The sequence below is a fragment of the Pseudophryne corroboree genome, chromosome 10 (genome assembly GCF_028390025.1).
Source record: "Pseudophryne corroboree isolate aPseCor3 chromosome 10, aPseCor3.hap2, whole genome shotgun sequence".
Lineage (NCBI taxonomy): Eukaryota > Metazoa > Chordata > Amphibia > Anura > Myobatrachidae > Pseudophryne > Pseudophryne corroboree.
In genome coordinates this window covers 256047904-256071727 of record NC_086453.1, presented here as the reverse complement: position 1 = coordinate 256071727, position 23824 = coordinate 256047904, and the positions used below count along the sequence as shown (strand labels likewise).

The 23824-nt window shown below is 41.5% G+C and overlaps 1 long non-coding RNA gene and 1 pseudogene across 1 annotated transcript in view; both read left to right on the top strand.

The window, feature by feature from the left end:
- The window catches only part of LOC134966451 (uncharacterized), a 186829-nt gene that overhangs the window by 23713 nt on the left and 139292 nt on the right, over positions 1 to 23824 (top strand). The window lies entirely within an intron of this gene.
- Positions 20051 to 20169, top strand: LOC134967850 (5S ribosomal RNA; annotated as a pseudogene).

The window sequence follows — 23824 nt, the reverse complement described above, 5'->3', positions numbered from 1 at the left end:
TTCCCGAACCCGCCCCCGATGGAGCCTGCGCGGCGCCAACGTGTGATGCACCCGGTTAATATAGCCGCCACCACTGGCGCCGACGTGGGGCGTGCCTGGTTCCCACACTTGCCGCTGCTAGAGCCTACTGGGCACCCACGTGGGGTTCGCCAGGTTCCCGAAAATGCAGCCTCTGGAGCATGCAGTCCTCTACCTGTCTGTTGAAAATGGCCTCATTTTAATGGCATCAGCAGAGTGGCCTGCGGTAAGTATTTTGGGGCTAAACCCACCTTCAGATACATCTGACTATAAAAATATGTTGTTGTTTTTTTTGTATGTTCATCACTTTCCAGTGTACCTACTTAGGGCATATTCCTCCACTTCTTTATTAGTCCCTTAATGTTTACTGTGGAGCATAAAATGGTGTCGGGGGCATAACTGTATGTGGCGCAGGGACTTGCGGTGAGCTAAATGGATTTAAACCCAATATATGAGCCATAGGGTACATCTGGGCATTATACACAGGTGCAGCAGTATAAACTTCTGGAAATTTAGTGAGTTTTGATCTGAGAAGTACGGAAAAGGTCAGAGTGCCTCACCTGCCATAGACTTTTTACTCCAGAGTTTTGGTTATAAAAATTATTAGAATAATGCAAAGAAGATATTTGAAACATAATCTTTGTATTTTTCATATACTTTATACAATCAAAACTCTGGTACAAATGTTAATATGACAGGAAAGGCTCTGCTTCACCTGCCTCACCCCACCGCATGTCACTTATGTGGCATAATGTGTAATGGGCATTACAGTGTCTGGCATAACGTGTAATAGGCATTATGATGTATGGCATAATGTGTAATGGGCATTATGATGTGTGGCATAACGTGTAATAAGCGTTACGGTGTGTGGAATAATGTGTAATAGGCATTATGATGTGTGGCATAATGTGGAATGGGCATTAAGGTGTGTGGAATAATGTGTAATAGGCATTATGGTGTGTGGCATAATGTGTAATGGGCATTATGGTGTGTGGCATAAAGTATAAGGGGCATTACTATAAGGAGCAAAAATGATGTATAGGGAATGAATCAGTTTTTTCCCCCTGTGTTTTTGTTTTTCCTGTGTTTCTACGAAACCCCTGTGTAACGTTACGGCTCCACTAGAGAAAGAATAAGCGGCACTCCTGACGTTTTTTCAAGTGATATGTTATTCAATTGAAATCCATAAATAAAGTCGATCGAAAAACATATCACTTAAAAAAACGTCAGAAGTGCCGCCTATTCTTTCTCCGGTGGAGCCATAGCGTTACACAGAGGGTTCATTATGTATATTCGATAGTACGGATGGTGTAATAGTTAGCATTACTGCCTCACAGCACTGAGGTCATGGGTTCAATTTCCACCATGGCTCTAACTGTGTGGCGTTTGTATATTCTCCCTGTGCTTGCGTGGGTTTCCTCCGGGTACTCCAGGTTTCCTCCCACAATCCAAAAATATACTGGTACAGTTTGTTAATATATATTATGTATGTGTGTGTATAGAATTATATATGTAATGTATATGTGTGTATGTATATATGTGTATATATATATATACATACAAATATAAATGTTTGTATTTGTAATTTGCTCATTTAGATAGCGTTTGCTAGTATTGTATGCGTAGGTATGTTCTCCCGGTGGAGCCATGAGATAAAGGGATGTTCAGAATGATTCCTGTAATTTAGCTAGTCCTTCAAATCTTTGGACCAGTGCTATGATATGGTCCTTACTAGTCCGTGTGCACTGATGTTACTTGGTAACTGGTAGCTGCATTAGAAGTTGTTTGCGTTCCATGGGAGTAGCTAGTTGTGGACATCCAGTTTTCTGTTCCAGCGTGAGACGCACAGTTCTGGTTCATCAGTACCACATGATGTTCATGTGATATCCTGAGGTTACAGGCAGAGCGGTACAACTTTGCCTAACCAATTACATGACTTAAGTGTTCTGTTTTCTGTTGGGCTTGGACCTTTTGGACCTTATGTTAATATTGTTGCTTCAGTATAGGACAGTGGTTCTCAAATTATGGGGAAGATGTACTAAGCAGTGAAAAGAGTGGGGAAGTGAGCCAGTGGAGAAGTTGCCCATGGTAACCAATCAGTTGCTCTGTATATATTTATAGTATGCAAATTCTAAATGTTACATCAATGCTGATTGGTTGCCATGGGAAACTTGTCCAGTGGCTCACTTTTGCACTTTTTTCACTGCTTAGTATATCTGTCCTTGTGTGCCGTGGCACCGTGGGGTGCCTTGTGACTCTTGCAGGGGTACCTTGGATTGGTGGCCAGGACCAATTCAAATTATTTATGGTCAACGTTATAAGCAAAACCAGTGCTGGTGGCTGTCAATCATAAAATATTTGGAGAAACAGAAGTTAATCTTGTCTCTCACCTCATAATTGAACCTAAGTATGACATATAAACACAATTTACTTAATATATTTCCTTCTAAATTTCTCAACGAGAAACTGTTGGCCTAGGGGTGCCGTGAAAAAAAATTCTGATGCTATAGTACGCCTTGATTTCAAAAACTTTGGGAACCACTGGTAGATGAACTGATATCTCTTCACGGGAGGCCATGCGTTCTAAGTTGGAACACATCTAGTTTGGAGCCTTTTTACACATGGTTTTGATGGTATGAGTAGAAAGGCCTGTGAGACAGTGCTGTAATATCTGCCTGATCTGCTGCACTTGTGCTTTGATGCAGCCCCAAATGATTGGAGGAATCAAAATGCTGACTGACTTTTTGCTATGGGTTTTGGTCAATAAACATTTGATAAAGTCCAGTGAATGCCCTATCCTCCATCTAATGGAATAAAAGCTTGTATAGAGCATGTGTTGGTGCTGTTGGAAATAATTGATCATTTAAATGCTGAGAGTTTTCTATTTTTCAAACGCATACATGCATACATACACACATAATAAAAAATTACATATATATATATATATATATATATATATATATTTACAGCAGTCATCATGTCCCCATATCAGTAGCCACACCCCCTGCAGTGGCACATAATAGGCCCTTCAGAAAGTTCAGCTCCAGGCCCATTAGGACCTTAATCTGGCACTGCTTATACATATCTGAACTACTGAAACCTACCCACACCCACACGAATGAAACATTATTCATCTGAGTTATGCATGTTTGCTGTTCAAATTTGTTTTAGCTAATGTATACTATAGCATAAAGCACAACATGATCAGATGACTCCCAGAAGCCAAGCTAGGCCCAGCCAACGGAAGCCTGCGGCAGAACGGTAGAACAAGATTTTGGCAGTTTATCTGAATCTTCTAATAATACAGTGGTTGGTGGATTCTGTCAGGATGTCAGTAGACTGTTAGTAGTTGTGAAGAGGTTAACTTCAGAGCATATAGAACACTGGACTCAGTATTAAAGTAATAGCGTTAAAAGAATAAAGGGAGAGGGACAGTCAAGCAAGTCAAATAAGGGGACACAACTGTATTACAACTGCAGTGAAAGTAAACACAGGCTTTATCAGGAAGGGTGTGGTATAGAAGCTAGACATTCAAAAAATTCATTCAGAGACATTCGTTAGGTCTACACCATAAGGTTGACAGGCAAAAGATAGACAGGGTCAAAAGGTCAACAGTCAAAACTTCAACAGGGTCAAAAGGTTGGAGATACGAAACAAAAGAAAAAGAAAGAAGACTCTTGGTTGGTGCACTCTTAGAGGAAAGACGTATGTCAATGTGTATATAGTGGAGATCATAAAATATAGTCCCTTAATAAGAAGAAAATTGATTAGCTATAAATTAACTAATTACTGATGAATGTCAGTGTGAAAAAAAAGGCAGCAGTGGTGACAGGAATGAGATCCCCTAATGAAAATCCTAAATTGGATTGTTTGCGCAACCAATGTGTACTATACTATCTTGTAATAATGCTTCGCCACTATCACAGGTATACTGTCTACATAAGCAATTTGAGTTCCATGCCTAACTGTCCAGCATTGTGTGGTTAGGAAACATTCATAAAACCGCCAAAGTTTATTATTGAAAAGGAATATAGTGACAGGATGAATCTGCTGTCAATGCTAGACCGGAGTGTTCCCAAATCTCCAGCCTACTAAACCGAGTATTCCCAGGTGGTCTCCTGCCTGGTACTGACACGGCCCTATACTGTATAGCTTCCAAGATCGGACAAGATTGGGCATATGGGAGTTTAACAAAAGAGAAAATAATTGGATTTTAGTGAGTGCATTCCATCCCCTCAATTTATTGTTTAAAATACAATTTATTTCATTTATTAAAATTAGGTATAGACATACTTCCCTTATCTAAAATCCTGTAGGGCTAAAGTATATTATTTTCTAATTCAGCCTTATTTAAATACCAAATACCATCTAGGTTCCACTTCTCTAGGCAGGCGATACCGAAAATGTACACAGACCTCAGAAAAAGACTCACCAGTGTCCTAAAAAATGCAGCTGTACCCAATGTCCACTTAACCACGGACATGTGGATAAGTGGAGCAGGGCAGGGTCAGGACTATATGACTGTGACAGCCCACTGGGTAGATGTATGGACTCCCGCCGCAAGAACAGCAGCGGCGGCACCAGTAGCAGCATCTCGCAAACGCCAACTCTTTCCTAGGCAGGCTACGCTTTGTATCACCGCTTTCCAGAATACGCACACAGCTGAAAACCTCTTACGGCAACTGAGGAAGATCATCGCGGAATGGCTTACCCCAATTGGACTCTCCTGGGGATTTGTGGCATCGGACAACGCCAGCAATATTGTGTGTGCATTAAATATGGGCAAATTCCAGCACGTCCCATGTTTTGCACATACCTTGAATTTGGTGGTGCAGAATTTTTTTAAAAACGACAGGGGCGTGCAAGAGATGCTGTCGGTGGCCAGAAGAATTGCGGGACACTTTCGGCGTACAGGCACCACGTACAGAAGACTGGAGCACCACAAAAAACTACTGAACCTGCCCTGCCATCATCTGAAGCAAGAAGTGGTAACGAGGTGGAATTCAACCCTCTATATGCTTCAGAGGTTGGAGGAGCAGCAAAAGGCCATTCAAGCCTATACAATTGAGCACGATATAGGAGGTGGAATGCACCTGTCTCAAGTGCAGTGGAGAATGATTTCAACGTTGTGCAAGGTTCTGATGCCCTTTGAACTTGCCACACGTGAAGTCAGTTCAGACACTGCCAGCCTGAGTCAGGTCATTCCCCTCATCAGGCTTTTGCAGAAGAAGCTGGAGACATTGAAGGAGGAGCTAACACGGAGCGATTCCGCTAGGCATGTGGGACTTGTGGATGGAGCCCTTAATTCGCTTAACAAGGATTCACGGGTGGTCAATCTGTTGAAATCAGAGCACTACATTTTGGCCACCGTGCTCGATCCTAGATTTAAAGCCTACCTTGGATCTCTCTTTCCGGCAGACACAAGTCTGCTGGGGTTGAAAGACCTGCTGGTGAGAAAATTGTCAAGTCAAGCGGAACGCGACCTGTCAACATCTCCTCCTTCACATTCTCCCGCAACTGGGGGTGCGAGGAAAAGGCTCAGAATTCCGAGCCCACCCGCTGGAGGTGATGCAGGGCAGTCTGGAGCGACTGCTGATGCTGACATCTGGTCCGGACTGAAGGACCTGACAACGATTACGGACATGTCGTCTACTGTCACTGCATATGATTCTCTCAACATTGAAAGAATGGTGGAGGATTATATGAGTGACCGCATCCAAGTAGGCACGTCACACAGTCCGTACTTATACTGGCAGGAAAAAGAGGCAATTTGGAGGCCCTTGCACAAACTGGCTTTATTCTACCTAAGTTGCCCTCCCACAAGTGTGTACTCCGAAAGAGTGTTTAGTGCCGCCGCTCACCTTGTCAGCAATCGGCGTACGAGGTTACATCCAGAAAATGTGGAGAAGATGATGTTCATTAAAATGAATTATAATCAATTCCTCCGTGGAGACATTGACCAGCAGCAATTGCCTCCACAAAGTACACAGGGAGCTGAGATGGTGGATTCCAGTGGGGACGAATTGATAATCTGTGAGGAGGGGGATGTACACGGTGATATATCGGAGGATGATGATGAGGTGGACATCTTGCCTCTGTAGAGCCAGTTTGTGCAAGGAGAGATTAATTGCTTCTTTTTTGGTGGGGGTCCAAACCAACCCGTCATTTCAGTCACAGTCGTGTGGCAGACCCTGTCACTGAAATGATGGGTTGGTTAAAGTGTGCATGTCCTGTTTATACAACATAAGGGTGGGTGGGAGGGCCCAAGGACAATTCCATCTTGCACCTCTTTTTTCTTTAATTTTTCTTTGCGTCATGTGCTGTTTGGGGAGGGTTTTTTGGAAGGGACATCCTGCGTGACACTGCAGTGCCACTCCTAGATGGGCCCGGTGTTTGTGTCGGCCACTAGGGTCGCTTATCTTACTCACACAGCTACCTCATTGCGCCTCTTTTTTTCTTTGCGTCATGTGCTGTTTGGGGAGGGTTTTTTGGAAGGGACATCCTGCGTGACACTGCAGTGACACTCCTAGATGGGCCCGGTGTTTGTGTCGGCCACTAGGGTCGCTTATCTTACTCACACAGCTACCTCATTGCGCCTCTTTTTTTCTTTGCGTAATGTGCTGTTTGGGGAGGGTTTTTTGGAAGGGACATCCTGCGTGACACTGCAGTGACACTCCTAGATGGGCCCGGTGTTTGTGTCGGCCACTAGGGTCGCTTATCTTACTCACACAGCTACCTCATTGCGCCTCTTTTTTTCTTTGCGTCATGTGATGTTTGGGGAGGGTTTTTTGGAAGGGACATCCTGCGTGACACTGCAGTGACACTCCTAGATGGGCCCGGTGTTTGTGTCGGCCACTAGGGTCGCTTATCTTACTCACACAGCTACCTCATTGCGCCTCTTTTTTTCTTTGCGTCATGTGCTGTTTGGGGAGTATTTTTTGGAAGGGCCATCCTGCGTGACACTGCAGTGACACTCCTAGATGGGCCCGGTGTTTGTGTCGGCCACTAGGGTCGCTTAGCTTAGTCATCCAGCGACCTAGGTGCAAATTTTAGGACTAAAAATAATATTGTGAGGTGTGAGGTATTCAGAATAGACTGAAAATGAGTGTAAATTATGGTTTTTGAGGTTAATAATACTTTGGGATCAAAATGACCCCCAAATTCTATGATTTAAGCTGTTTTTTAGTGTTTTTTGAAAAAAACACCCGAATCCAAAACACACCCGAATCCGACAAAAAAAATTCGGTGAGGTTTTGCCAAAACGCGGTCGAACCCAAAACACGGCCGCGGAACCGAACCCAAAACCAAAACACAAAACCCGAAAAATTTCCGGCGCTCATCTCTAGACTGATTTGTGAAAGTTTCATGAGAGTGTCATGTTCATATATCAAATGTTCTGTGCGATTCTCAGTTGTAATTATGGGGAAGGGAAGCCTGTTTCTGACGAATTTCTTGTACCTACCATGGGCCTGGTGCAAGGCCAGAAACATGCTGTCAGTTGTGGCAGATGGCGTCATATCAATGGGCGGTACAGCTTCTGTCTGCAGGCTTACAACCCCCCGCATTAGCCCTAAAGATTCTTGCATTAGCATAGCACACAACTGCAGCCTACTTTGAATATGACTCAGAATCAGGCCATAATGGAGCCTTATTCGTATCTGGAGATATCTTTTTAGCCCACATAAGGACAGGATTCTTACAGATTCTATCGATTGGGACAAATCATGGAGCAAACACAATTTTGGATGAGATGCTTTATGCTCCACCTATGTGCTTTCTTTACAGGGAAGCCCACTTAAATCAATATGTATGAACAAATGTGACACATATATCCCAGATTTACCCTTAGCTTAATTGTACCCTAACAAATAATATTGTGTGCTAGGAGAAAAAAAGAAAATGTATTAAATTTAAGGCGTTGCCCAAAAGCTATAGAAGACAGTACAGAACCTGCAGCTGGTGTATTTCATTTTGCTTGTAGACACATTCCTATCACGCATCACAGCCCTATAAATATGTTACACTGTCTGCGTGGCTGATCAGACAGATCAGGATGGGGATGAGCTTTAATATGCAGATTACACTACTTTCTATAGTAGTTATTAACATGCTCATAGGCTAATGCCAGGATTATTTTGATCATGGTTTAATATATCTTTTGTCATCTTTTTACATTTGTATTTTTACTTGTATATTTGTTATGAATCCTGAACAGTGATGCATGCAACATTACTGCTTAAAAGATACACAGTACCTTAGTGAAAAATGAAAACTGTAGTATTATACAACTTCACTTCTTATCTTAATTGAATGTTCTCTTTTGGTACATACAATGTTCCTAATAAATATATATATATATATATATATATATATATATATATATATATCACACACATACTGTAGTGATATATATATATATATATATATTTTTTTTTTTTTTTTTACACGTATTTAAAACATACCGTGTGTGTGTATGTGTGTATATAAATATATATATATATTTTACACGTATTTAAAACATACTGTGTGTGTGTGTGTGTGTATATATATATATATATATATATATATATATATGTGTGTATACTGTGCATATACATGCATATATACAGTATACATAGATATAAAAACATGTATGTGTTATGTGTATATATATATATGTGTGTGTGTGTGTGTAATGTGAATATATATACATGTGTACTGTATATGTGCGTGTATATACATATGTGTACATTTACCTCTATGTATCTAGTGTATGTATGTATGTATGTACGTATGTATATATATTACACATATGTGTACATTTACCTCTATGTATGTATGTATGTATGTATGTATGTATGTATGTGTGTGTCTATGTGTGTGTGTATGTGTGTATATATATATATATATATATATATATATATATATATATATATATATATTTTCATATGTCGAAGTGGGCCGGTATGCAGCGGTATGGAATACCGGCACTTCGTCACTGACTCAGAGATTTTTTTTTTTTTTTTTTTTCACGAATAGTAGTGTGCAGAGCCATTGACACTGTACAGGCAGTGCTGTACAGCAGGTGGCCGGCCTGCTGCACTGTTTACAAGCGAGGAAGCTACTCTTCTTATGTGTCCACGTGGGGTTTACCTGGTTCCCGCACCCACTGCCACTGGAACCTGCAGGGCACCCATGTGGAGTGCACTGCACACAGTTCCCATAGCCACCGCCACTGGAGCCCACCAGATGCCCATGTGTGGTGTACCCAGTTCCCGAACCCGCCCCCGATGGAGCCTGCGCGGCGCCAACGTGTGATGCACCCGGTTAATATAGCCGCCACCACTGGCGCCGACGTGGGGCGTGCCTGGTTCCCACACTTGCCGCTGCTAGAGCCTACTGGGCACCCACGTGGGGTTCGCCAGGTTCCCGAAAATGCAGCCTCTGGAGCATGCAGTCCTCTACCTGTCTGTTGAAAATGGCCTCATTTTAATGGCATCAGCAGAGTGGCCTGCGGTAAGTATTTTGGGGCTAAACCCACCTTCAGATACATCTGACTATAAAAATATGTTGTTGTTTTTTTTGTATGTTCATCACTTTCCAGTGTACCTACTTAGGGCATATTCCTCCACTTCTTTATTAGTCCCTTAATGTTTACTGTGGAGCATAAAATGGTGTCGGGGGCATAACTGTATGTGGCGCAGGGACTTGCGGTGAGCTAAATGGATTTAAACCCAATATATGAGCCATAGGGTACATCTGGGCATTATACACAGGTGCAGCAGTATAAACTTCTGGAAATTTAGTGAGTTTTGATCTGAGAAGTACGGAAAAGGTCAGAGTGCCTCACCTGCCATAGACTTTTTACTCCAGAGTTTTGGTTATAAAAATTATTAGAATAATGCAAAGAAGATATTTGAAACATAATCTTTGTATTTTTCATATACTTTATACAATCAAAACTCTGGTACAAATGTTAATATGACAGGAAAGGCTCTGCTTCACCTGCCTCACCCCACCGCATGTCACTTATGTGGCATAATGTGTAATGGGCATTACAGTGTCTGGCATAACGTGTAATAGGCATTATGATGTATGGCATAATGTGTAATGGGCATTATGATGTGTGGCATAACGTGTAATAAGCGTTACGGTGTGTGGAATAATGTGTAATAGGCATTATGATGTGTGGCATAATGTGGAATGGGCATTAAGGTGTGTGGAATAATGTGTAATGGGCATTATGGTGTGTGGCATAATGTGTAATGGGCATTATGGTGTGTGGCATAAAGTATAAGGGGCATTACTATAAGGAGCAAAAATGATGTATAGGGAATGAATCAGTTTTTTCCCCCTGTGTTTTTGTTTTTCCTGTGTTTCTACGAAACCCCTGTGTAACGTTACGGCTCCACTAGAGAAAGAATAAGCTGCACTCCTGACGTTTTTTCAAGTGATATGTTATTCAATTGAAATCCATAAATAAAGTCGATCGAAAAACATATCACTTAAAAAAACGTCAGAAGTGCCGCCTATTCTTTCTCCGGTGGAGCCATAGCGTTACACAGAGGGTTCATTATGTATATTCGATAGTACGGATGGTGTAATAGTTAGCATTACTGCCTCACAGCACTGAGGTCATGGGTTCAATTTCCACCATGGCTCTAACTGTGTGGCGTTTGTATATTCTCCCTGTGCTTGCGTGGGTTTCCTCCGGGTACTCCAGGTTTCCTCCCACAATCCAAAAATATACTGGTACAGTTTGTTAATATATATTATGTATGTGTGTGTATAGAATTATATATGTAATGTATATGTGTGTATGTATATATGTGTATATATATATATATATATATATATCCCAAATGGGACTGGCACTCTCCTGACTGGCGTTCAAGTACCCCGGTGCCTTCTGTAGAAGCAATGTAGAGATCCGAAAGAAACAGCGGCACTCGAGGATTTTGATGAAACAATCAAATTTGTATTCAAAAAAGGTTTACAAAAAAGCCAACGTTTCGGGGCTTACATGCCCCTTTGTCAAGGTGTGTAACAGTGAGTGAGTGCAAAAGCTTACCTTATATCCCCGTGGAGTTCAATGCAGTGCAGGTGTGTGGACGGAGCCGCCGGACTTCCGGTCGCATCTCTGTGACGTCTGATGTGCTGTGCCTGTTGCTATGGTGACCGGAACGCCAAGGACGTCGGCCGTGGTTGGGCGGTGTCTGAGTGAAGGGGCGTATGGTCATGGCAACAGGGACGCTTAGTGCCGAGTGCATTAGTCAGTGTATCCGTGAGCACCCGTGTTTAATGAAAAATATCTAAAGGAAAGTGCGCTGTGCGTGCTGCCAAAGTGCATGGGAACCATTACTCCTCCATGGGAGTTATTTGGGGCTATTTTCCAGGCCTAAGGTCGGTTTCACTTGTATGTTTCACCCATTCCCTGATCAGTCAGACACATGCATACAGCCACAGCAGTATGGCATCCACCAGGTCTTGACACATTCACCCATCCCCCGGCTCCCGGTTCACATCGAGCCCCATGGAGGAGTAATGGTTCCCATGCACTTTGGCAGCACGCACAGCGCACTTTCCTTTAGATATTTTTCATTAAACACGGGTGCTCACGGATACACTGACTAATGCACTCGGCACTAAGCGTCCCTGTTGCCATGACCATACGCCCCTTCACTCAGACACCGCCCAACCACGGCCAACGTCCTTGGCGTTCCGGTCACCATAGCAACAGGCACAGCACATCAGACGTCACAGAGATGCGACCGGAAGTCCGGCGGCTCCGTCCACACACCTGCACTGCATTGAACTCCACGGGGATATAAGGTAAGCTTTTGCACTCACTCACTGTTACACACCTTGACAAAGGGGCATGTAAGCCCCGAAACGTTGGCTTTTTTGTAAACCTTTTTTGAATACAAATTTGATTGTTTCATCAAAATCCTCGAGTGCCGCTGTTTCTTTCGGATCTCTATATATATATATATATATATATACATACAAATATAAATGTTTGTATTTGTAATTTGCTCATTTAGATAGCGTTTGCTAGTATTGTATGCGTAGGTATGTTCTCCCGGTGGAGCCATGAGATAAAGGGATGTTCAGAATGATTCCTGTAATTTAGCTAGTCCTTCAAATCTTTGGATCAGTGCTATGATATGGTCCTTATTAGTCCGTGTGCACTGATGTTACTTGGTAACTGGTAGCTGCATTAGAAGTTGTTTGCGTTCCATGGGAGTAGCTAGTTGTGGACATCCAGTTTTCTGTTCCAGCGTGAGACGCACAGTTCTGGTTCATCAGTACCACATGATGTTCATGTGATATCCTGAGGTTACAGGCAGAGCGGTACAACTTTGCCTAACCAATTACATGACTTAAGTGTTCTGTTTTCTGTTGGGCTTGGACCTTTTGGACCTTATGTTAATATTGTTGCTTCAGTATAGGACAGTGGTTCTCAAATTATGGGGAAGATGTACTAAGCAGTGAAAAGAGTGGGGAAGTGAGCCAGTGGAGAAGTTGCCCATGGTAACCAATCAGTTGCTCTGTATATATTTATAGTATGCAAATTCTAAATGTTACATCAATGCTGATTGGTTGCCATGGGAAACTTGTCCAGTGGCTCACTTTTGCACTTTTTTCACTGCTTAGTATATCTGTCCTTGTGTGCCGTGGCACCGTGGGGTGCCTTGTGACTCTTGCAGGGGTACCTTGGATTGGTGGTCCAGGACCAATTCAAATTATTTATGGTCAACGTTATAAGCAAAACCAGTGCTGGTGGCTGTCAATCATAAAATATTTGGAGAAACAGAAGTTAATCTTGTCTCTCACCTCATAATTGAACCTAAGTATGACATATAAACACAATTTACTTAATATATTTCCTTCTAAATTTCTCAACGAGAAACTGTTGGCCTAGGGGTGCCGTGAAAAAAAATTCTGATGCTATAGTACGCCTTGATTTCAAAAACTTTGGGAACCACTGGTAGATGAACTGATATCTCTTCACGGGAGGCCAGGCGTTCTAAGTTGGAACACATCTAGTTTGGAGCCATTTTACACATGGTTTTGATGGTATGAGTAGAAAGGCCTGTGAGACAGTGCTGTAATATCTGCCTGATCTGCTGCACTTGTGCTTTGATGCAGCCCCAAATGTTTGGAGGAATCAAAATGCTGACTGACTTTTTGCTATGGGTTTTGGTCAATAAACATTTGATAAAGTCCAGTGAATGCCCTATCCTCCATCTAATGGAATAAAAGCTTGTATAGAGCATGTGTTGGTGCTGTTGGAAATAATTGATCATTTAAATGCTGAGAGTTTTCTATTTTTCAAACGCATACATGCATACATACACACATAATAAAAAATTACATATATATATATATATATATATATATTTACAGCAGTCATCATGTCCCCATATCAGTAGCCACACCCCCTGCAGTGGCACATAATAGGCCCTTCAGAAAGTTCAGCTCCAGGCCCATTAGGACCTTAATCTGGCACTGCTTATACATATCTGAACTACTGAAACCTACCCACACCCACACGAATGAAACATTATTCATCTGAGTTATGCATGTTTGCTGTTCAAATTTGTTTTAGCTAATGTATACTATAGCATAAAGCACAACATGATCAGATGACTCCCAGAAGCCAAGCTAGGCCCAGCCAACGGAAGCCTGCGGCAGAACGGTAGAACAAGATTTTGGCAGTTTATCTGAATCTTCTAATAATACAGTGGTTGGTGGATTCTGTCAGGATGTCAGTAGACTGTTAGTAGTTGTGAAGAGGTTAACTTCAGAGCATATAGAACACTGGACTCAGTATTAAAGTAATAGCGTTAAAAGAATAAAGGGAGAGGGACAGTCAAGCAAGTCAAATAAGGGGACACAACTGTATTACAACTGCAGTGAAAGTAAACACAGGCTTTATCAGGAAGGGTGTGGTATAGAAGCTAGACATTCAAAAAATTCATTCAGAGACATTCGTTAGGTCTACACCATAAGGTTGACAGGCAAAAGATAGACAGGGTCAAAAGGTCAACAGTCAAAACTTCAACAGGGTCAAAAGGTTGGAGATACGAAACAAAAGAAAAAGAAAGAAGACTCTTGGTTGGTGCACTCTTAGAGGAAAGACGTATGTCAATGTGTATATGGTGGAGATCATAAAATATAGTCCCTTAATAAGAAGAAAATTGATTAGCTATAAATTAACTAATTACTGATGAATGTCAGTGTGAAAAAAAAGGCAGCAGTGGTGACAGGAATGAGATCCCCTAATGAAAATCCTAAATTGGATTGTTTGCGCAACCAATGTGCTATACTATCTTGTAATAATGCTTCGCCACTATCACAGGTATACTGTCTACATAAGCAATTTGAGTTCCATGCCTAACTGTCCAGCATTGTGTGGTTAGGAAACATTCATAAAACCGCCAAAGTTTATTATTGAAAAGGAATATAGTGACAGGATGAATCTGCTGTCAATGCTAGACCGGAGTGTTCCCAAATCTCCAGCCTACTAAACCGAGTATTCCCAGGTGGTCTCCTGCCTGGTACTGACACGGCCCTATACTGTATAGCTTCCAAGATCGGACAAGATTGGGCATATGGGAGTTTAACAAAAGAGAAAATAATTGGATTTTAGTGAGTGCATTCCATCCCCTCAATTTATTGTTTAAAATACAATTTATTTCATTTATTAAAATTAGGTATAGACATACTTCCCTTATCTAAAATCCTGTAGGGCTAAAGTATATTATTTTCTAATTCAGCCTTATTTAAGGCTGAGCAAAGTATTAAAGAATAAATGAAAAGAAAAACGTGACAAGAATAATGTGATAAAAATAAAGTAAATTAAATGTGTATTAGTGAATAAGTATCAAATTTATTTTGTACCCGTTCTGTCGTGTGGATTGATTTATTATAGACTTCTCCTAGTGTTAATTTCTGGTCCTACTACCAATGCTTAAAAGCCCAAAGCCAGGTGTTTAAATGCTGAGTATTAATTGATACATTTGTATCCACTATGATTTTGATACTTTGTGTGTAAAATATTATGTTAGGAAGTATGCCTTATTGTAGGGAGTTTACCCTTCTACTCTGGCACTCTGAATGAGATGTAATATTAAATATATCAATCAAAATAATGCTATGTTGAATCAAATGTATACATTAAACCACTTATGATAATATGCCTTTATAAACAGACCAGGGGTTTTGTTATGCCAGCTGTCTATAGTGATGATTGGCAGTTTGTAAATAATGATACTGTTTACATCCAGTCCCCTTTGTGTATTTATAGTTTGTTTCTGCTCACATGAATACTTGATCTCGGCAGAACTAATGCTGCATGTGATTCTACATATGTGCCCAGCACGCTTGTTATATCGGCTGTTATAACATCCAGTGTCTGTGCTGCATTATTGCACAAGCGATTGCTTCATCTGCTGTGCCCTTAATATCCAATTGTGTATGTGGGGTAATTTGCACACAATTTCACGTCACAATTCCCTCAGGCTGTGTTCTGTTTATTTTACTCATATGACAAATTATTCATGCTTGTACTGCATACTTACCAGAAATTAACACTAGGAGAAGTCTATAATAAATCAATCCACACGACAGAACGGGTACAAAATAATTTTAATACTTATTCACTAATACACATTTAATTTACTTTATTTTCATCACATTATTCTTGTCACATTTTCTTTTCATTTATTCTTTAATACTTCGCTTTACTCAGCCTGAAATAAGGCTGAATTAGAAAATCATATACTTTAGCCCTACAGGCTTTTAGATAAGGGAGGTATGTCTATACCTAATTTTAATAAATGAAATAAATTGTATTTTAAACAATAAATTGAGGGGATGGAGTGCACCCACTAAAATCCAATTCTTTTTGCTTTTGTTAAACTCCCAGATTGTCATTTAATTGGAGGGTAGCACCCATGAAAATGGTCATAACTATTCAAATAACATAAGGGCAGATGTATTAACCTGGAGAAGGCATAAGGAAGTGATAAACCAGTGATATGTGCAAGGTGATAAATGCACCAGCCAATCAGCTCCAGTATGTAAATGAACAGTTAGGAGCTGATTGGCTGGTGCATTTATCACCTTGCACATATCACTAGTTTATCACTTCCTTATGCCTTCTCCAGGTTAATACATATGCCCCATAATTTGTTAATAACTAAAAGGACCATCAGTCCCTGAAACTCTGTTTAGTAATTAATTTGTGTCTCTGGTGTGGATGAAAACCTCTTTTTCGATTTTCAAGATTGGGCATATGCAGTATGGTATGATAGTAGGTCACAGGAATCTTAATTGCCTCCTCTCCAGAATCATTGATGAGAGTTTGTGAATAAATGGAGAAAAGAAGAATAAGAGCGGGATCTGCTGTTGGTGTTAGGCAGTGTGGTAAGTCTACCAGTTGGAAAACTTCCGTAGGCGGGGACACTGAATCACCAATGAGAGTCCCTGAAAAGAAGTAAAGAATTATCTTTTATGATAATGTATGGGCGGTAAAGGAAACCACACACATGTCCACCTTACGGACTGGGGAAAACAGAACGGGGATTAATTTGTCCCACTGAATAGGCAGTTATCGTTGTGCAAATGGTACTGTAATCACACATATAACTAATGAGATGTTTATAGTGGACACTGAATATATACTCACAGGGGCAAGGAGTCCTGTTAGGGCAGATATGTACATGCGATGCTTGCACCTCCAGGTAAGTAATTAAGAGTATACCCGATACCGTAATGATACCAAGGAGCAGTAAAAGATTTTAAGCAGCATTAAATCTGTAAATTAGTAAGCTAAAGATAGATGCACTGCCTACTGAATGAAACTGCACCTAGGTTCTTGTCACTACTGGGTTGTGGTAGATGGTTGTATACTAATATAAAGATGTAATGACGCTAAGTCCGTATTATACCTTGGGAAAAGCTGCTATTTTCATGTGTCAAGTACTCTTATTATTACTTGGGCAAACAGTTGCAGGTTTGTAGCAACCACACAATATAATGGTACAAAATATAGTTACAGTGTATACACAGAGTGTCATACCTGATGTAACGACACACTAGAAAATTATACTTTAGGTAACATATAAGTTTAAACACGTTTGCCTTGTTTCAACAGCACTTGTGTGCTATGCAAAAAAGTGGATGTGCCGTAATGGACTCTGAGTAGTCATGTGACAAACCTGTGTTAAAGCAGCTGGTTTACTCCTATAAACATGTATATTATCTTAAGGTCACTTGGGAAACCAATACTAGCTATAATTGCATGGAATGTAATCGCAATGCATACACAAAATGTACCGCCTGAAGTAAATACACACTGGCAAATAAAAAACAATATTCAGAGCTATAGTGCCCCAATCAATAAGCAAGTGTTATATCTCAGCAAAAGATGATGAATTGACACTGTGCTAACATGAGCAGCCCAAACACCCCAAGAGCACACAAATAGGTGGTATTAGCAGGGATTGGGCCGGGAGTGGGTCAAGAGGACCCTCTGTGGTGGAATAGTGTGGGCAGCACAGTGGTTCGCCCGTCTTGGTTCTGTGAATGACCTCCCCGTGCTCTATCAGACCTCAGATGGTGGAATAAGAGAACCACTGGGCTGCCACAGTGCTGCTGAAAAAAGGAGGGCGGGACAAAGGGAGGAGGCTAATGGTGGGGTGGCTGGAGTTGCCGTGTGCTGGCTCACCTGTGCCTGTGTGTAACACTGCTGGGGAAAAGGGGACGTGGGGAAGATGCTGATGGTAGGTAAACTGGGGGTGCCGCATGCCGGCTCACCTGTCCCTGTGTGTGCCGCTGTGAGGGGTGCGCTGCATGGGACCCATGGTCTCCATCGCCGATGCTGAAAATGGAATAGAGTATGTCCAGCTGGTATTGCAGTGGTGTGTACCCACGTGCAGACTCACCCATCCCCGAAAGGATGCAGCTATGGGAGGTGCGCTGGTGGGACCCATCACCCTTTGCCGCCTATGTTCCCGGAAGACGCATTTCACCCATAGAAGGGCTTGCTCACTTCCTGTAGTGAGTTCCCCCGGCTTGATGCTCTATTGTTATGCCCAGGGGCGGGGAGCTTGTCTTTCATTGGTCCATCAGGGGTGTGTGGTCATGTGACACACCCCTTAGACCCGATGTAAACAAACTGAAGTATATGGGGTATGAAAAGAACGATACTGAAAAGAAGGATATAGCTTGTTGCTGAGGGGATGTACTAATGATATAAAATAAATGCTAATAAATGGTGTAAAATATAACTAATAAATACACATAACAGAGTTATTACGTGAGTTGAAGCATGAATATGAGGTCTGAATTGGAAGAACATCGGACAGTAGGGTTGCTATGTAACCAGAGAATGGGAACAGAATACAGAGAAAGGGTATAATATTATATTAGTGCCTGTGGAGGCTGCCTTGGGTACCTGTAGCCTATATAACCTGAGAAGGGGAACAGATTACAGAGAAAATATATATTATTATATTAGTGCCTGTGGAGGCACCATTGGGTACCTATAGCCTATTGTAAATTGTAATAAAGCAGAAAAAATTGTAATAAATCAGAAAAATAATCTAAACCCTCAAAGGGGTGGTGAATCTGGAAAAGCTGGAATTATTGTAAGTGAACTGGGGGTAAATTGGTGAGACATGGGGTTGGTACCATTTATAGGTGCAGAAAGAGAAAAGAGGGGAGTGAGGGAAAGGAATAACTGAAATAGTAGAGAGGGATTACTTGGTGTAGATGATAGATAATGACTGCCATTATAGTGTTATTGTTGAGAAAAAGCACACGTAGAGGTGTGCATAGCGAAAGTATTGGAAAAGACTATAACAATTAATGAAAAGCTGACTAGCAAATAAAAAGGAATGAGATAATAATAAGAGCCTCGGATGCTCATATTACAAGTTGTAGCGACAGAGAGTGAGAATTAAGTGTGAAGTTAACCAATAAAACGGGGGGGGGGGGGGGGAGTGTAGTGGGGTTGATGAGTGTAACTGGTCGTGTACTGATCAGTTGATAGGTACAAGTGAAAGGTACATGTGTGATACTAGGGAATGACGTGTGTGAAAATGCGAAATAAGTGTTTAGTGGTGTGAGAAGTGAAGGAAAGTGTAAGTAAGGATCAAATGTGTAGTCCATCTGTGTAGGTGGGTCTATGTGATAGGGCTAAGGAGTATCACTCAAATCAGGGTAGATTGTAAAGTGTACCATATATCAAGTTAAAGAGAAAAGGAGACTATCAGACAAAAGTGTTGAAATTGATCATCTCATTAAGGCCTGTTGGTTTAAGTCCTCCCAATTGGAAGGTCCAATTACTCTCTTTGCGGAATCGTTCGTGTGTTAAATCTCCGCCTCTAATACCCAGGAGTACATGTTCAAGGCCGAAGATCTTCATATTATTTGTGGAGTTTTGATGGTGTAGATGAAAGTGTCGGGCCACCGAAGTAAGTTTTTTCATCCTGATGATGTCTGAGGGCGCATTACGGATGTTCCCGGCATGTTCCAAAATCCTCTGTTTAAATGCCCGAGTCATCATGCCAATGTACTTTAGCCCACATGGGCATGTCAGGCAGTGAATGACTCCACTGGTATTGCAGTTAAAGTATTGCTTAACCTTGATGTTCTGTCCATACTTGTCTACTACTGTGTTGGTTTTTAAAATGTAGGTGCAAGCTCTACATGAACCACAAGGGTATGTTCTGGTATCTCTGTCCTGTCTTCTTGGATGTTTGATAAAATGACTGCGTACTAAGTGGTCTCTGAGATTTTTTGACCTGTAATTACTTCAATTATATCATTTTACCTTGGATGTAATATTTTATTTCTGCTCCTCATCCTAGTTCTTTTTCTGTGGACTCTCATCTGCGATCCAGGGTGCACAATACCACTATAGTGGGATTTGATGTGTCCAGCCTAACGCAGAAAGCAGATCCACTCTTTTATCTATGTCACAATCTGTGACATCACCTTATTTAGGTGCACTCTCATTGGCGTCTAGACCCACTTACCTTTCTACTATCAAACCACACTGCCAGCGCCTGATCTCATCCGATCTTGGAAGCTAAACAGTGTTGGGCTGGGTCAGTACCTGAGAAGGAGACTCACAGGGAATACCTAGTGTTGTAGAACAGGTGTCAATTCATTTGACGTGTGTTACATGATGCCAACAGCAGTATCACCACTTTTCTCCATCTCCAATCTTGTTACTGCATACAATTATCTAGACTATTACAGTCTTCCTTGTTTACAATCACTTGTGCAAATTTTGGTGACCAACATTAATTTTGAGCATTGTCTTATTATTTTGACATTTTCATTGTAGACTGACTATACAATCGACCACATAGTGGTCTCATCAATTCAGATTTCTGTACTGGTCAGGCTGGAATGGGTGTAGAATATTAGAGTATCTACAGCCTTTCTAAACACATTTCGTGAGACAGGACCAGAACATTCCATATTTTTTTCATACATGCTCAAACACTTACCTTATTAGTATTATTATTTTTTAAATGTATTTGGATCATTTTTCCTCATTGGATATTCATATCAATTTTAATTGTCAATTAATAAAGTTATGTCTTAAACATGTTTTTCATTAATTTGTAATTCATTGAAATTTATTTCAAATTTATTGTGCCCACACAAGAGCCTTCTTTCTCTTTCACCATAGATAATTTTTTGACCTACACCAGGTCATTTGAACCTTTGGTTCTAGGTTTTGGGCTAAGTCTGGGTCTGATTTCAGAATAGGATAGTGTTTCTCAATGGCACCCTTCACCTCCCACCATTCTTTGCAGAAAGTTCCAACAAATCTTAGTTTGTTGTCAGTTTTTGCTGGGGGTAATTTGTTGGGAAAGATTAGGATGTTTCTCTCCATTTGGCTGACTATTCTCTGTGCACGTTTGAGTGATCTTTTGCTGTAACCACGTTCAATCAATCAAGTCGTCAATTCTTTACTTTGAGATTTGAACGTGTGATCTTCAGTGCAGTTCCTGCGGAGGCGAAGAAACTCGCCTTTCGGTATATTTTCTACCGTAGGTGGAAAGCGCGAGCTGGTTTGTAGTAAAAATGCTATTAGTTGCAGTTTCTTTACGGAACTGCTCAGTTGTTAGCATGCTGTCTCTTGCCTTATAGATGTTTAAATCCAGGAATGATACTTTTTCTGAGCTGATGGTGTAAGTCAGTCTGATATTGTGGTTGTTATTGTTCAGTGCCCCGATAAATTCTTCCAGCAATGATCTACTGCCATCCCAGAGAAGGATGATGTCGTCTATATACCGTAACCAACTAAGTACATGTGAGGTGTATTGCTCGTGTGAGTCTTGAAAGACATATTCAGCCTCCCACAAGCCCAGGAAGAGGTTTGCGTATGTGAGTGCACACGCTGCCCCCATTGCAGTCCCTCTGACCTGGAGGAAAAATTGATCCCCGAATGTAAAGTAGTTTCTTCTGAGAACATATTCAAGGAGCTTGAGTATAAATTCATTAAACTGGGGGTCTTCATTCATTTTGAGAAAGTATTTAGTGGCCTCAATACCTGTTGCACGGTCTATGCTTGTATATAAGGCCTCCACGTCCAATGTTACAAGTAAAAAAGATTCCTCCATCTGGACTTCCTAAAATTTTGTAGGGACGTCAGCCATATCTTTGAGGTATGATGGAAGCGTGAGTACAAATTCCCTCAGGTGGTGGTCTAGAAATCGACTTGGTGGCTCCAGGAGACCCCCTATCCCTGAGACAATGGGTCTACCTGGAGGTTGGTCAAGCTTTTTATGCACCTTCGGTAGTAGGTAAAAGGTTGGCACCTTGGGTTTCGTTACTGTTAAGTATTTTAGTTCTTGTTTTGAGATAATGCCCTTGGTATTGGCATCTTGAATCATTCGATTATAGGATTGAGTGAACTCCTCAGTAGGGTTGGAGAATAACCTATGATAGCATGAAGGGTCATTTAATTGTCTCTTAGCCTCCCTCATGTATTCAGAAGTGGGCCATAGGACGATGTTACCCCCTTTATCAGAAGGTTTTATTACCACGTCCTTCCATTCCTAAATTTCTTTTAGTGCTCTTCTTTCTCCGGGTTTCAGATTGGAATTAAAACCACCAGGTCTTCTTAGGTTCTTCCTGTGTATGGTGTCAAATTCCAGTGAGACCATTTTGAGAAAGACTTGAACTTCGGGACTCAGGTCAACTGACAGAAAAAAGGTGGATTTGGTTTTGCATTGAGGTCGTTGGGCTGTATTATGGAATGGTCTGTCATTGGATTCTCCTTGTAGTTCCTCCAATGCCTCCAGAGCTTCTTGTTCCTCCATTGAGAGTATTGTTGCTTCCGGTTGAGGGATACTCGATGGTGTTACTAAATCCTGTTGTGGAGTGATTATACTGGTCATGTCCTTATGTTGGGCAAATAATTTTTTGAGCAATAATTTACGCCCGAAAAGGTGTAAATCTTTCTCCCACATGAATCTATAAAATGTTCCAGTAGGGGAGAAGGACAGACCCCTACTCAGGACATCTTGTTGTTCATCGGACAAAATGTTGTCAGACAAGTTGATTATTTGGAGGCTGACCGTAGTTGGGGGAATCCTTATTTCCGGTTGGATCTCATGGGATATTGTGATGTTCTTTGTGTCGCCCACGTTCCTGTATTTCTTGCGCCCTCTCCTTTTCTTCCTCTTATTCTGTGTCTGCCTCTGTTCCTCTGTCCTCTCCCTAAAAAAGACTGTTCTCCAAAGATGTCATCTTCTCTATAGCAAGAGTTGCAATGATCCCCTGGGTCTTGTGAAGTGTCTTCTCCTGCCGAGGTCTCAATGTCCGATGAACTATAGTCCCCTTGCGGTTTTCTTTGAGAATGAAAATCTGACCGATTATTCCACTTGAATATAGTAACCTCAGAAAAATCCCTTCTGTCTCTACTAAACGTTTGGCATTTAATGTCTATAATCATCTGTTCGTATTGCTCAAGTTCTTTTCTGTTATGTTCAAATGCCATCTGGAAAGACGCATCTTTCTCCCATGTTTCTAATTTTCTGCCAAGTTCTCCGATGGCTCTCTCGCATTGATCGAGAAAAAGATTATCATGTTTTATTAGAATCTGAATTAGCTCCTGGGAGCATTTTAATAGTGCGGTTTCCCAGTCTTTTTTCAGACTGTCAGTAGCCAAGGGAAATGCAGGAAAGACTTTTGGCCCTTAAGCCTCTAGGGCTGATCTTTTGTTTGGCATAATTGTTTAGTGTTGTTATGTCCCATGAGATTCTAGGGAGTCATTCCGAGTTGATCGTAGCTGTGCTAACTTTAGCACAGCTACGATCATCTTCCCTGACATGCGGGGGGATGCCCAGCACAGGGCTAGTCTGCCCCGCATGTCAGTCCGGCCCCCCCACCGCACAAATACAAAAGCATTGTATATATATACAGTATAAGAATTTATTTCATTCGGGAAAATAAAGAAAGAAGACAGCAATTTTAATGGCTCAGCATTTTCATCCAGAGCGGTGTCTTCTTTCTTTATATTCCCGAGTGCTGCCGATTTTGAGATGTATATTACTCAGCCTGATCTTGGTATGAGTATTTATGCGGAGGGCAATGGGGCAAGTACCTTTCTACTATTACAGTGAGTGCCAGATACAATTGCTATCTACAGTGCATCCTGAAAGTATTCATAGCGCTTGTCACACGCCATAGGCGGCGTTCACCACGCTTACCCCTGCGTGCCTGCTGGTATGTGTTGCGGCCTCCGCCTTCGGTGGTCCACGGGCTCCGGCGTCTGGCTGACGCGGCTCCC